General features: G+C 51.9%; 1 protein-coding gene across 7 annotated transcripts in view; it reads left to right on the forward strand.

The window, feature by feature from the left end:
* Cdh23 (cadherin related 23) overlaps nt 1-13,851 on the forward strand; it is a 373,574-nt gene that overhangs the window by 84,467 nt on the left and 275,256 nt on the right. The gene's annotated exons all lie outside the window — the stretch shown is intronic.

Below are 13,851 nucleotides of genomic sequence, written 5' to 3' on the forward strand. Positions count from 1 at the left end.
AGCTTCTCTGCCCTGCCCAGAGAAATGGCTCAGTGGAATAAGCGCTTCCCTGGCAAGCGCAAGGGCCAGAGTTCAATTCCCCGGTTCCGCAAAAAAAAAAAAAAAAAAAAAAAGCCTGGGTTAATTATAGAGAAAGAAATTTGTCACAGACAGTTCTGGAGGCCAGAAAGTCTAGATACACCTGAGACCCTTCTTGCTGTGTCACACCAGATTGGAGGGCATCACTCAGCATGAGAGCACAGCGTGCAAACAGCCAGCTTCCTGCATGTGACTAAAGGAGGGGAGGTTGCCACTTGCATCCGATGGCTCTTTCTAAGCCTGCTTTGAGGGGGAAAAGTCCTGTGGGTGCTGGTTGCCTCACAGAGCATGCTGTGTGCAGTGAAGGCTAGAGGGAGTTGTATGAGGGTGACGCCTGTGCTCTTTTCCTCCTCCCGAGGCCTCTGGAGTCACTAGCAAATCGCAGGAGACAATTGAAGAGCAAGGCACATCATCAAAAGGACAAGGTCCTGTGCCCACAGCCTTGGCCCATGAGATGCCAGGCGTGACTCAGTCACCATGGTCAGAGGATGGGCCCACAGAGGTCCGGCGAGAACAAGTGTGGCGCAGAGTGGAAGGACCACTCCTTGGCAGCTCCTTGACAAAGGGACTCCCATGCCTCCCACCTTTAATCTGTTGCTTCTCTGTCTATGCCTGCATCCACCTTGATCGACATTTGCGTGAGGTGGGGCCTGGGAGGATGGAGACTCATCCTAATGGATGGGGACTCCAGAAGTTCACCCTCTGCCTAATTAATAATTCTGCTCACCCAGTTTAAGAGCAGCCATCCCAGGTAGCCAGATGCCAGGCTGATGGGTCTTCAGAAAGCTGCTTCCTGCTTCATCTTTGCTCTTCCAGTATCACTAGCAGGTTCTCCTCAGGATGTGCCCAGTTGGGACTGGGGCAGAGGCCTTGGTGTGGTGTGGCTCTCAGTATGACTAAAACCACACTCCTGTGAACCCTGGGACTCTCTTGCCTAGCGCTCATTCCAGGATTCCTCACCACAGTCATTCATTCATTCATACATTCATTCATTCATTCATTCATTCATTCATTCATTCCTTGATCAGTAGGCACTGATAAAGAGCCTGCCCATGCCAGGCAGTGCTAGAATCTCAGGATGTGGCATGGAACAAGGATCATAGTAACTGCTCAGGACACTTGACATCAGCTGAGAGAAAAAGACTGGAGGACTGACAGCGTGGGGGGAGTCAGCATGGAGGAGCTAGGACTGAAGGGGTCTAAAGCCTCTTAGGGATGTGGTGGGCTAACGAAGGGCCCGTGAGGGTTTTCTGGCCTTGGCCATCTGTAGCCTCCTGAGCAGGAACAAGGCAAGTGAGGTGAGGCCCCTGAGGGGGGTGCTGCACAAACAGGCCAAGAGGGGACCCTGGCACTGTTAGGAGAGTGTGTAGCTGCTGGATGCCCACTGTGCATGGGTGGCAGGGCCAGGGGAGGGCCTGGGATCTGTCATCAGGACAGTACTTCAAAGGTGTGGGCATCAGGCCTGGATTTTTTTTTTTCCTGTGGTGCTAGAGATAGAACTCAGGACTTTGCTCTTGCTAGACAGGGACCTAGACAGCTATCTCCCCAGTGCCTTAGGTGTGGATTTAGAGCTGTCATGATGACCATGCTAGTGCTCAAGACTTAGCCTAAGTAAGAAGCAGCTCCAGCAGGTCTTCATCTGCCACCCAGCTTGGGAAGCCCAGGTTCCCGTCACTGATGCCAGGACTGATAACCTATCAGGGAGATAGGCAGAAGTCATCTGGGGGGCGTGTGCCCAGACCCAGCCACAGGTCTTTCCGTGGCACAGAAGTGCACTTTTGATGAGAAGAGCGCCTGCATTTGCCCCTTTGTTCACCTGATCATTATCCACCCATATACCTATTCACCCATCCAGCCATCCATCCATCTATCCATCCACCCATCCATCCATCCATCCATCCATCTATCCATCTATCCCCAATCCACACATTCACCTATCCACCCATCCACCCATCCTTGTACCCATTTGTTATGATTTGTGTGTAGTTGTCCCCCCTAAAGCCTCATGCAATCATTGGGGTGAGGTTCTAGAGTTCATGATTAATTCTTGATCCAAGGCTGGGATTATGGGTTTGAGTACTGCTGGGATTATGAATGAGTGCTACTGGGGCTTGCCTCTGCCCCTGCTGCCCCTGCTTCTTCCTCTTGCCTTTGCTCTTTGCTGTTTTCTGCCACCATGAGCTGCTGCCCGCTGCCATGTGCCACTCTGCCTTGGAGCCAGCCGAAAATGAACTCAAACCTCCACAAACTGTGAGCTAAATAAACCTTTCCTTTCTTAATTTGGGGCATTAGGTATTTTGTCCCAGCAATGAGAAAAGAGTAACTAAGACACCATCCATTCATCCACCCACCTCTCTATCTGTGTATTCACCCACCCGTCCATCCACTCACCCACCCCAAGAAAAGATATACCTTAAGAATAGCCTGACAAGCTCCTGGCCCAGGGCCTTCCCAATTCAATCTGGAGAAAGCCAAGCCTTCTTTGCCCTTCATGTGGCTTCCCAGTGCATCTGGTGTAGTAAGGGCTCTGGGAGGTCATGGAGGAAGGAAGCTGGTTCTCATTCTGTCTTAGATATTATGTTTCCTACATCTTTTTGACCAAGGAATGCTTTTTCATGGAGTACCCGTTAGACTCCCAGGGAATTAATGATTCGTGAAATACACTTCGGGAAGCATTCCTTTAAGCACAAAATCTTTTTTTAATTATAATGGCTTGCATGGAATATTCATAAGATTGATTATATATGTACCTGCCTTCGCGCATAGGGTGACTCATCATGCAGTCTCTTCCTGCACTTTGCGGAGCATTGCTCTGAGCATCGTTCCATCGTGAAGCGTGTGGTCACCAACAGGAAGGGACCGACGTGGTGTTAAGTTCCTAGTTTTTGAGGGGATTTTTTTAATCTTTCCCTTTCGTGTGCTTCCTGTAATTGTCCCTGTACCTGCTTAGGCTTCCTACAAATGGAAAAGAGCAGAACACCTTGTTATAATCCTACATAAAGTGAAAGTAAGCAGGCATCAAGCAAGACCCGACTGTGCCCTTTTTTCATAGTGAGCTTGAAATGTAATGCTCGTAGTTCATGCTAAGAATTGTAGCTATTCGATGTCTTTGGAGCCAGTTTCCTGCCTTAAATCCGTGTTCTGGATAATCGAGTATGTGGGATGTGGCCCTCGGATATGTGGAGTGTTGCTAATGAGGAGCGGTCTGCCGGTTATTGAGGTTGGTACTAGATAAGGACATTGTCTTTGAGGCTCGATGCTGCTGGGTTCGAATCCTGACTCGACCTCGTCCTGTGTGGCTTGGGGCAAGTTGCTACACCTCTCTGATACTCAGTCTCCTCGTTTAAGTGTGAGAATGTTTGAGGTAGATATTAAACAAGACCGTCTATGCAACGTGCTTCACAGTGGGTCTGGAATACCATCGATGCTTGATAAAGGGCGGCAAGGCCAGCGCTAGGGCAAGCGAGCCCAGAGCACTGCCAAACCTGTGCAGGTAGAGGGAGCGCCACCTCAGTCGGTGTCCTGAGTGCCTCCCTGGCTCCCTGCTGTCCTCACCCTGTCTAGCAAGATGCTGCCGCCTGCCACTGTTTAGACCGAGCGCCCAGAAGGCCTCTGATTAGAGAAGCCCAGGCTCTCCCCTGGAGCCCAGCAAGGGAACCTGGTACGGGAGGAGATCTGTGTCCAGGGAAGACACAAGCTGAAGGTCCCCCCAAGGACAGGAAGCGCTGTGGCCTGCAGGTCGGAGGGAACTCCGCCCACTGCTCCGGACCCTCAATTCACCCTCAAAACTTTTAAAAACACAAACAGTGGCAAGAACAGCATTTGCATAAATCTCATTAGAAAAAGTGCAAGTTTCATAAATCTTGTGATAAATTAGTGCGATATCATTCTCAACGTGATGTATTAATTTTAGGGTGAAATGGATGGTGCTGTGATCATTGTGGGTAATTATGAGTGTCCTCAAAGAGAAAGCGATTTCTGGGGGCCCTTTTCTGGCCTCCTCCAAGTGGGGGAGGCTGGGCAGGGAGAAGGTGTCTTTCACACCTGCTGTCTGCTTGCAACTTAGTTCCTTTTCCTGCTGTGGAAAAGGTGACAAGAAGCCCAGCTGGGACCCCTCCGGCTGGAGGGGAGCACAGAGGAGGCATAGGAGGGGGTGAGATTCCAGAGTCAGACTGGCAGGCCCAGGCTTCCTGGAGCCAAGTTACCTTTATGGAGAATTTCAGATAGCTCAGGCCTGGGCCCCTGGCAGCTGGAGCCCACTGATTTTCAATAGCTGGGCAGCGTCCCCCGGGAGCTAGTTAGGACCACCACTCTGCACTACAAACACAGTCCCGCTATGTAAACTCGAGTTGGATAATCATGGCTGTGACTTTGGGGTTCTTCACTGGACCCCATGTTGGAAATACTCAGGGAAGTTAAGAAAATACCAGCATCCAGACCCTACAAGGGACCAGTTAGTTAACACAGGCTTCTTAGCATATAGGCCTGGACAGCCTTAATTTAGAAGCTCCCTAGAGCATGCTAATATGAAATCAGGTCAAGTATCATTGCTTCGGGGCCATAAATTAACTTCTTTTTACATTGGGATTTAGAAAATTTTGAACACAGCAAGGGCAATAGATAGATCTTTTCATGTATCCGTCCTGCCTGTAGATCAGCCTAAGTAGAGGAGAGTCCAACCGTGGGGGAACTCACACGTAGAAAGGTGCAGACTTTGGCTTCGCTGCTGGGCACAGGAAGAGGTGTACTTGTGTACTTCCAGCCTTGCTGTGTACTAGAGGTACCCGAGGGTTTTACACTTGGCAGGGCCCATTGGAAAGTTCTGTGGCTGGAACCCAGACCCTGAGTCGCACCTTGGAGGCATGGGTCATGGGTGGCTGCAGTGTTCTGACAGACAGGAGGTCACTCTACAGTGCTGTTTCTTGGCTTAGTCCTAAAGACCGAAAAGCCCCAGAAATTCTCCAGACTCTCCACCTCAGTTCAGTGGACCTCTTGGGTGGGTCTTTCTGGTTTTAAATCTGGTCCTTCTCCAGAGATTCTGATGTACTTGGTCTGGGCCACAGCTCAGCATGTGGAATTTCAAAGTTGCTACGGGTGTTAGTCGTGCACAGCCAGGGCTGAGATGACCCTTCCCTGCACCAGAAGGAGGCTTGGAGACAAAGAAAGGCCCGGATGCAGCGACCAGCAGCATTGTCTGGCCAGGCGCTTCCCTCCTGGAGGCTGCTGCCCTCCCCTTTGGTCTCATCCAGGGCACGGCAACAAAGGGTCTCAGGGGCACAGCCTCAGCCTTGTGCTGTGTGGAACTGTGATGAGTGCCTTGGGGCTGGAACTCAGGGCAGAAGGGCAGTGTGAGGGTCGCTCTGAGCAGGGAGGAGCCAGCGTGAGCCTGGCAGTGTTTAGATTATCTCTTCACTAGCCTTTAACGGCCTGCAGTGCTCTGTTTATTTTAATGATAATGTCAAGTTCAATTTGCCGTCATTTTTCCACATTTCCTTTTGTAAAATTAATTGAACAGTTCAATGAATTGAAAAGTTTCAGGAGAGGGGAAAAAAACACCCACCCCACTATTATCACTGTTATTCAATCTGGTAACTACTTGGCTCTCTGGGCCCTGAGAAAGGACTTCGGCCCCCCATGGGCCTGGGAGCTGCGGCAAGGACTTGGGAAGGTCAGACCACACATTCTTGAGTCCTTTTTTCCTCGGCCATTTTGTGCTCAGGCTGCTATTTCTGGACAGAGAAAAGTGCCTGATCTCTCACGAACCTTGGCTCTATGGCAGCTTATTCTGAACCACCCTGTGAGCCCCTGTCCTGTCCGTGGTGCTGGGCACCTGTCTCGGATATGTGTGACCGCAGAGCCCAGATACTGTAGCTGTTGCTGACGGATGTGACTTCAGTGTGACGTGGCAGAAAGTGCGACATCCTGGGAACCTGGGGGACCAGTTTGAATGTCAGATCAGCCGCCTGCCAGCTGCTCAGCTGGGTGACCATCAGCTCACCCCTGAGCCGCGCAGCCAGACCATGCTGTGGGGGTGGCGTGGGCACGGGAGCCTCAACCCACTTGCCATGTGTGCTTTTGTTCTTTCCCAAAGACACTGTGTTGCGGCCACCGACTCCAGCCCTCCTGGTGGCAGAGGGGACTGGGAGTGCAGAGACAGCATGAGTGGCCCAGGGGCACACGGTGGGTCGTAGCTGGGCGTGAGCCAGAGCAAGGCACCTGATTCTCTCCCAGAGCATCTTCTGTGTCCCAAGCCCTTGGACTCCAAGGAGCACCTGCCTTGAGGGTACCGTCTGGGACACAGATGAGGGGTAGGAATAGTCCCTGGCATCCAGTCTGCAAACAGGCTTTCTTTTAATGCCTGCCCTGTAGGCCATGGGTTATAAAGAAGTGTGTGGTGCAGCAGAAGCTTGGATTTGCCCCCCTGAAATGTGAGCTGCTCGGTTTGCTGAGGGAATGAATGAAAGACTGTCATAGGAAATTTGGTAAATAGTCCCAGCTCTGCTATCTGAGTGACATAGGGCACGTGACTTAGCCTCTCTGGAATACCAAGGTTATGGTGACTCGGGGCATGTGGAGGCCTGCAGACCTTAGCAGGTGATGCCTTTTATCTGCTGTGCAGGGCCAGTAACAAAAGAGTTGGGGTTCCCGAGGGCCAGGGCCAGGGCCCTCAAATGTTGATGCTCAATGGCTAACCATTCCTCCAGGGTTTTTTAACTTAAAAAAAAAATGTCGTTGTGTATTTCACTTCTTTTGTGCGACTCTCAGGAGAGATAACCACCATTCTGACAAGAATGTTCCCCTTTGGGCCAGAGTCTAGAGCCAGCAGGAGGCTCCCCTGGGGATCAGCCTCTGAGAGACAAGGTGAGAAGACGTTTCCTGCTGCTGTTTTTTGGGCTTGGATAGAAGGCTGGGTGAGAAGCATCAGGAGAGGACTAGAGTCAGACAGACTCAGCTGTGTGACTTGGGGTAGATCGCGGTGTGTCTGTGAGCCACAGTTTCCTCACCTGGAGAGCAGATGTCAGCCCTTCTGTGTAGGGTCATCAGGAGGAACAGTGCTTGAGTGGATGGTGCCCTTGGCACAGTGCCTGCACATAGGTGAGTGAGCGCGTTCCTTTCCCACAGGCAGCATGTGCCTCTGCTCTAAGTGGGCAGCATTGTGGGTGTGGAGATGACCAAGGGCATGGGGATGGGGACACTTTCTTTCTCCTGGGGCAGGGTATTCTGCAGAGAGCAGAGGTGGTTGTGGTTGTCAGTGAAGAGTGTGGGAGGCCACCGGCCTGCCAGGGCAGAGGGCCCAACATCAGATGTTACTGCCCAGCTGGCTTCTGTGTGATGGGTAGGTGCAGAGCCTGGGAACTCCAACCCCCCAGAAAGCTCCTCTGAGGTCAAAACAAGTTCAGAAGCTGGGGGGTTAGCCAAAGGAGCTGATCAAAAGCAGGAGAGCAGAGAGGGGACTTAAGACAGATGAGATGAGCCGCAGGAGTTGGGGCACTTAACTGGCCTGTCTGATCCCAGAGGAGAGACAGATGAGACCCCAGGCTCCAAGGCCACCCTGCTTGGGCTGCCCCAGGGGACAGGAGGGAAGGGGAGAAGCCCCTCAGTGGCAGAGACCAGGGCCAGGCCAGGAATAGGCCAGGCTTCTCTCCCATGGGTGGGGTATATCAGGCAGATGGCTCCAGGGAGTTGAGTCTCCAAAGTCCTGGGCACAACCACAGCCTTGGAGCTGGGGTTTGGAATTGCTGTCTGTGTCTCCTTAGCCCAGGCTCATCCACACAGCGGCCTCACAGCAGGCCGAGGCTCCTCCTTCTGCAAAGAGTGGAAGGGTTTGGTGTGTTTTATCCTCCTTTTGGCCATAACAGGTTCCTGCTTTTGAGCTGGTTGGCAGGACACAGCACTAGATCCTTGGCCTCTGGATGAGAGGGACAGTAGATCACAGCTGGTAAAAGTCCTTTTAGGTCAGATTGGAAGAGGTTTGCTTTCATGTGTCTTTAGGATTGATGATAGCAGCTGCATGGAACCCAGTGCTGGGAACAGCTCTGAAGTTGACTATAAATTCCACAGAAAAGGGTGCTGTGATTGATTAGTAATGTCTGCATGGGCAGGAGAAGGGACTGCCTAACTCCTTGGCCCCTGGAGGAATAGTAGTCTGTGGTGGAGAGGTGGAGAAGGGAAGGGAGGGGATTAAGCATGTCCCGGAGCTGCAGCCTCTGCCTTTAAGGCCCCATGACCCTAGTGTGCATGCAGAGGTGTGGGAGAGAAGATGCACCCAGGGGGCAGCGGCAGCATGGGTGTGGGAGTGTGTGAAGCTGCCAAGTGCGGCGGGTGGCAGCTGCCTGGGCTGGGGGCTGCACTCACATTGGGAAGAGTGTTGGATCTCATGGGAGGGGGACAGTTTCAGTGCTGCGGGGACCATGGGAGGTGTCTTGCTTTAGGGAGAAGCTGCTGCCAGGTAGAAGCACAGTGTCCTTTCTCCCTCCTTGTGCATTCTGCAGTCTTCTCTGTTTTCAAACACACATAGATTTTTATCCTTCTCCAATTCAGAAAAAAAATAAAAGGCCTCTCAGCCCAGCCCCGTCCTGCCTGACTTTCTGGCCGGCCCCCTGTCTAGCAGCTCTCCGGGAGCGGCCTGGCATACCAATCCTGGCCCTCACCCCTCAGTGCAGATAACAACAATGATAGTAATAACAGTCATTTCAGCCATCAGCGTGGCTCAGCAGGGCCACAGGGAAGCCATGATTGTCTTCCCTGCACTGGAAGACAGATGTGGCTTGCTGCTGAGCGGCTATAGCCATGGCGGAGGATGTGGCCCTGGCCCTGCACCTCCCCGTGACCTCCACCATCTGCTGAGCTGACCTGAACCTTCACCATCCCCTGACCTCCAGGGCAGGGCACCCTGTCCCAAGACAGGGTTCTTGCAGCCAAAGATAGGATACTCAGTTGCCGAGAGAGAAGAGACAGCCCTAGGAGAGAACACAGGGCCAACTGTTCAGAGCCTGGACCCCCTTCCGGGGCCGAGCTCTGATTTCACTGAACCAAGTGTGGCTGGTTTGGACTGTGCTGGGTTTGATTAGTGAGCTATCTCCTGTCCTTCACACAGTCAGGGACTCACTTGCTACACTGTTGCTGTGGCTCAGAGATCTCTGCTGCTTTGGGGGCTGTCCTTTCCAAGATCTCTGGCAGGTGCCAGAGTTGTTCCTTTCTTCCTTGAGTACCTCTAGGATGCCAGCAGCTCTATCAGGCTTAGGGACACTACCAGAAATGTGACAGGCCAGGCCTTCACTCCCATGGAGCCCCTGCTTGTGTGGCAGGCAGAGGGTTGGGGTGGGCAGTCAGTAAGTCGTGTGAATAAATGGATTGGTTCAGAGAGGAAGGGCTGTAAGGACAATATATTAGGGTGTGGGGACAAGAGCGGCCAGAAGTCTTATTAGACTGTGTGTGGCTGAGCTTGTATTGTGTTTATGGAAGGCCTTGAGAAGATGCTAAGGGTTGGCCTGGGAGAGGAGCCTGGAGCCTCCTGGGTACAGTGACGTAGCGATGGAGCCGGCCCAGCAGAGGCACAGCCTGGGCAAAGGCCTGTGCAGCCAGAAACCTGGCCTGTTCAGAAACAGAAAGAAGCCTTGTGGGCCAGAAGAGCATGATCCCAGGAAGCCCAGGCGATGTGGAGGGGAGGGGGTGCATTATCTTGGGCTAGACCACTAGGGCCTCGGGTATGACCTACTTTGCTTTTTTTTTTTTTTAAATTTCTTTAACTGTGGAAAACACACAAAATTTATTGTCTCAGTTAATTTTAAGTGTAGTTTAGTAGCATCAAGTACCTTCACGCTCTTATGTAACCAATCTCCAGAACTCTATTTATCTTGAAAACTGAAACTACCTGGTGGTTTAATGGTACTATCGTTCCATTAAATGATAAATCTGCACTCCACCCTCCCCCAGCTCCTGGAAAGCACCATGCTACTTTGTCTCTATAAATCCCATGACTCTACATTCTCTACGTACTGTAGGTACTTTTACTCTATTTGTAAAAGGGAGATTTCTCTTTTATTTGTCTTTCTGTGGCTGGCTTATTTCACTTAACATAGTTGTCCTCAGGGTTCACCCATGTCACAGCAGGTGTCAGAATTTCCTTTCCTTTTAGAACTAAGTAATACTAAGTAATATTCCATTGGATGCATGTGCTACAACTTGCTCATCCAGTCTGTCCACCCACCCACCCACCCACCCATCCATCCATCTACCTACCCACCCACCCACAGGTGGCTACATGGGCTGCTTACCCCTCTTGGCTATAGTGAGTAATACTGCTCTGAGTATGATTTAAGCTCATTGCTAGTCAGCTTCCCAGCCAGGGGGTCAGGCTGGGCCCTGGCCTGGGTGGATTGGCACAGAGTAGAAGGGGGTAGCCCAGAAGTGATGCTTCCACATGATGGAGGCGGACACACCAAATACAGAGACTCCTCCAGCTGCACTGATTGAGCTGGGAGCCGTAAGACGGAGCCCTTAAATCATCTTGGGACTGGAGGAGCTTTTCTCTGCATCTAAAATGTGAGCCATAAACCAGGTTGACTTACGGGCTGCACTCACTGGTCTGGTTGTTTATGGCCAGCATCCTTCCTGATTGGTTGATGCCTGTACTGTGCCCATTGTTAAATATTTGAATATCCCCCTGCACTAAACCAGCACCAGGACTTCTGCACCTGGCTGTGCCCCATTGTTCCCTGCAGGGGCCATGGGGACTAGATGTTCCCACCCTCAGCTCCTTCCTAGTGCTCCCTGGGTGCTTCTGATGCATTGCTTTGGTTTTCTTTGGGTTCCCCAGAAGCAAGCTTTTGGACTGGGGATATAGCTCAGTGACATAAGCACCTGTCTGGCAAGTACAAGGTCCTGAGTTTGATCCCTGGTACAAAAAGAAAAATCACACACACATATACACATGCACACACACACGTGCACACACACACACACACACACACACACACACACTCTCTCTCTCCAAGAAAAAGCAAGCTTTGTGATGGCGATGGAGGGCCAGGTGGCTTATTTGGGGAGCCTGGAAACACAGAGGGGGCAGAGAATGTGGGACAGGGAAGGGGAGGAGTAGGCCCTCAAGATGCGTCACCTCTGCCTTGGCCTGTTCTCTGTTGCTCGAGCAGGATGTCACAGACTGGTGGTTTATAAAGAATTGAACTTTATTTAGCTGTGGTTTTGGGGGCTGAGAAGTGCAGGAGCCTGGCACCAGCATCTGGCGGGGACCTTCATGCTGTATCGTAACACGTGAGGGCTTCACTGGGTGCAGTGGCACCAGCTGCCGGCTCAGGCCTCTTGTAAACCTGCTAATGCCATCACGGGGCCCTGCCCTGAGTCATGGCCTCTTCAATTCTGATTCCCTCCCACAGGCATTGCCTGCAAGTGCCATCAACAGGTGAGCTGGAGACTAAGTTTCCAACACAAGAACTTTTGGGGGACACATTCAAGTCATACCATCAACATCTCGCCCCGTGGACAACTAGAGGCTAACCCCACTGGGGGATCCGTGAGCCAGAGTGGAACACGGCCTCTAAGTTGTCCCCAGCATCTCCTCTTTATTCATCATTGCCCTGTAGCTGCTCACCGAGCACGGCCACCAGCAGCATCAGCCGCCTGGCCTTCAGGCCTGTCTGCTATGTGTGATGACCAGAACCCCTCGGGCAGGGTGGCAGAGGTTGGCAGCTGACACTCGGGCTGGCAGGCACTGCCAAGGGTGAGCAGGCAGGACCTGCTGTGGATGCCTATCTGCCCCTGCTCTGCCATGGTCGAGGGTGCTCTGGTGCCATAAGTCACTGGGTCTCTTCTTACCACTGGGAAGAGCTCCAGGTCTCCTCCTTGCTGGCGGGGGGGGGGGGGGGACAGCACAGTGCAGCCACTGTGGATTCCTCCCTAAGTTCAGCATAGAATTACCATGTGACCCCGCAGTTCTGCTCTCGGTATGTACCTCCAAGAATTAAAAACAAATGTTCAAACCAAAACTGGCACCCAGGTGGGTATAGTGACATCATGCACAATAGCCAAAGGTGGGACAACCCATGGACTGATGAATGGATGAACGGGCTGCATTATAGCCACACCATAGAGTTTTACTCAGCTATTGAAAGGAAGAGCAGGGCCGGCCTGCTGCTTGGTGGTAGAGCTCTCACCCAGCATGTGTGAGCCATGGGTTTATACCCCAGGACCAAGGGGAGTAAAGGAGCGATGTTTAATACATGTGATAAAATGGATGAGCCTTGGAAGTACGATGCTGAGTGAAAGAAGCCAGACACAAAAGGTCAGTTTTGCTTATGTGAAATGTCCAGAACAGGTAAGCCCATAGAGACAGAAAGTGGGTTAGTGGTTGCCAGGGGCTGGGGAGGAAGGACTGGGGGTGACTGCTAGTGAGTATGGAGGTCTCTTTTGGTGTGATGCAAATGTTCTGGAAGTAGTTGGTAGTAATGGTTACACACCATTGCAAATGTGCTAATGGCCACTGATTTATACATTTTAGTTAAAATGGTGGATTTCATGTGATGTGCATTTTGCCACAATTTTTTTTAAGTGCTCTTGCTATTGTGTGGGTTGAGACACAGGCATGCTTTCTTTCTCAGACAGAGCTTGTGTGTAGCATGCGCACCCCAGGGCTGCGTAGCCAGGACTGTCCCCCTCCCAGTGGCTATTCCTCGGTGTGCTGGGCTGGAGTTGAGCCCTGTGGATTGGCCTCAGTCGGGGCAGGGAGCCTCAGCTGATAAGAGAAAGGAGAAGCCAGGGCGGCCCAGCTCCTGCAGAGTCCAGAGCTGTGCTGGGCAGGGAGGTATGTGTCCAGCTGGAAATTGCGGGGCGTCTTGTCTTAAATATGATATTAAATTGGCACGTTTAATTAGCACACTTAGAAAAGGTCACCAGCAATTACCTGAGACACAAAAAAGACGTGAGCAGGCAAGAGCCCGTGAGGAAGCTGAAAAGGACCATTTTGAGCAGCACATAATTGAGGGGAAAATGGATAAAAGTCCAGGAAATTACAGGGTGGGTGACAGCAGCTGATGGCCCCATCCCTGTCCTGCCCAGTGTACCCCTTCTTCGGAGGACCTGAGTGTCGGGCCTGAGCCATTTGGGATATCAGACCGAAGTACTGACCTGGCTGGACGGCCAGCGAGGCCTTCCCAGAATCCCCTGGGCCTAGCTTTTCAGGGGGCCACAGATACGAATTCCAGAGGCTTCAGGCTGCTGTGGACTCTGTGACGCAGAGCAGGGCCTCATGGGCCTCGGTTCTGGTGTAGAATCTGCCTGGGACACTGGGAAGGCATTCAGTATTTATCCAATGTTAGCAAGGGAAAGGACTGAGTATTCCTGGAAATCTGGGCTTGGGGGTGGAAATCCTTTTCCAGCTTTAGGTTATGTCTTTTAAAATAAACAGCACATTCTGCTGTCACTGTGCTCCTTGTCACTGAGGGATGCAGACACTTTGGGAAGTATGCTGTTTATCTGTGGCTCTCACATAGCCCCTTCTCTCCGCCTAGAAGGGAAACAGCATCAGGCTGAGAAGGTGGGCATTGAGAGGCCTGGGTTCCAGTGCTGACCACGCCACCATCTGACCTCAGGCAACTTGCTAATGCCCTCTGCTTCACCCTCCCTGAGTAGGAGGGTTTGATCTTTTGGCTGCGGGAGCTTTGTGCTGTGATTCCACAACTCCTTCCAATTTTTTTTCCCCATCATCTGCTGTTCTGCTGTTTGACCTTGGAGAAGTTGCTTTGCGTCCCCAAGCCT

The sequence above is a fragment of the Octodon degus genome, unplaced genomic scaffold (assembly GCF_000260255.1).
Source record: "Octodon degus isolate 3935 unplaced genomic scaffold, OctDeg1.0 scaffold00005, whole genome shotgun sequence".
Classification (NCBI taxonomy): domain Eukaryota; kingdom Metazoa; phylum Chordata; class Mammalia; order Rodentia; family Octodontidae; genus Octodon; species Octodon degus.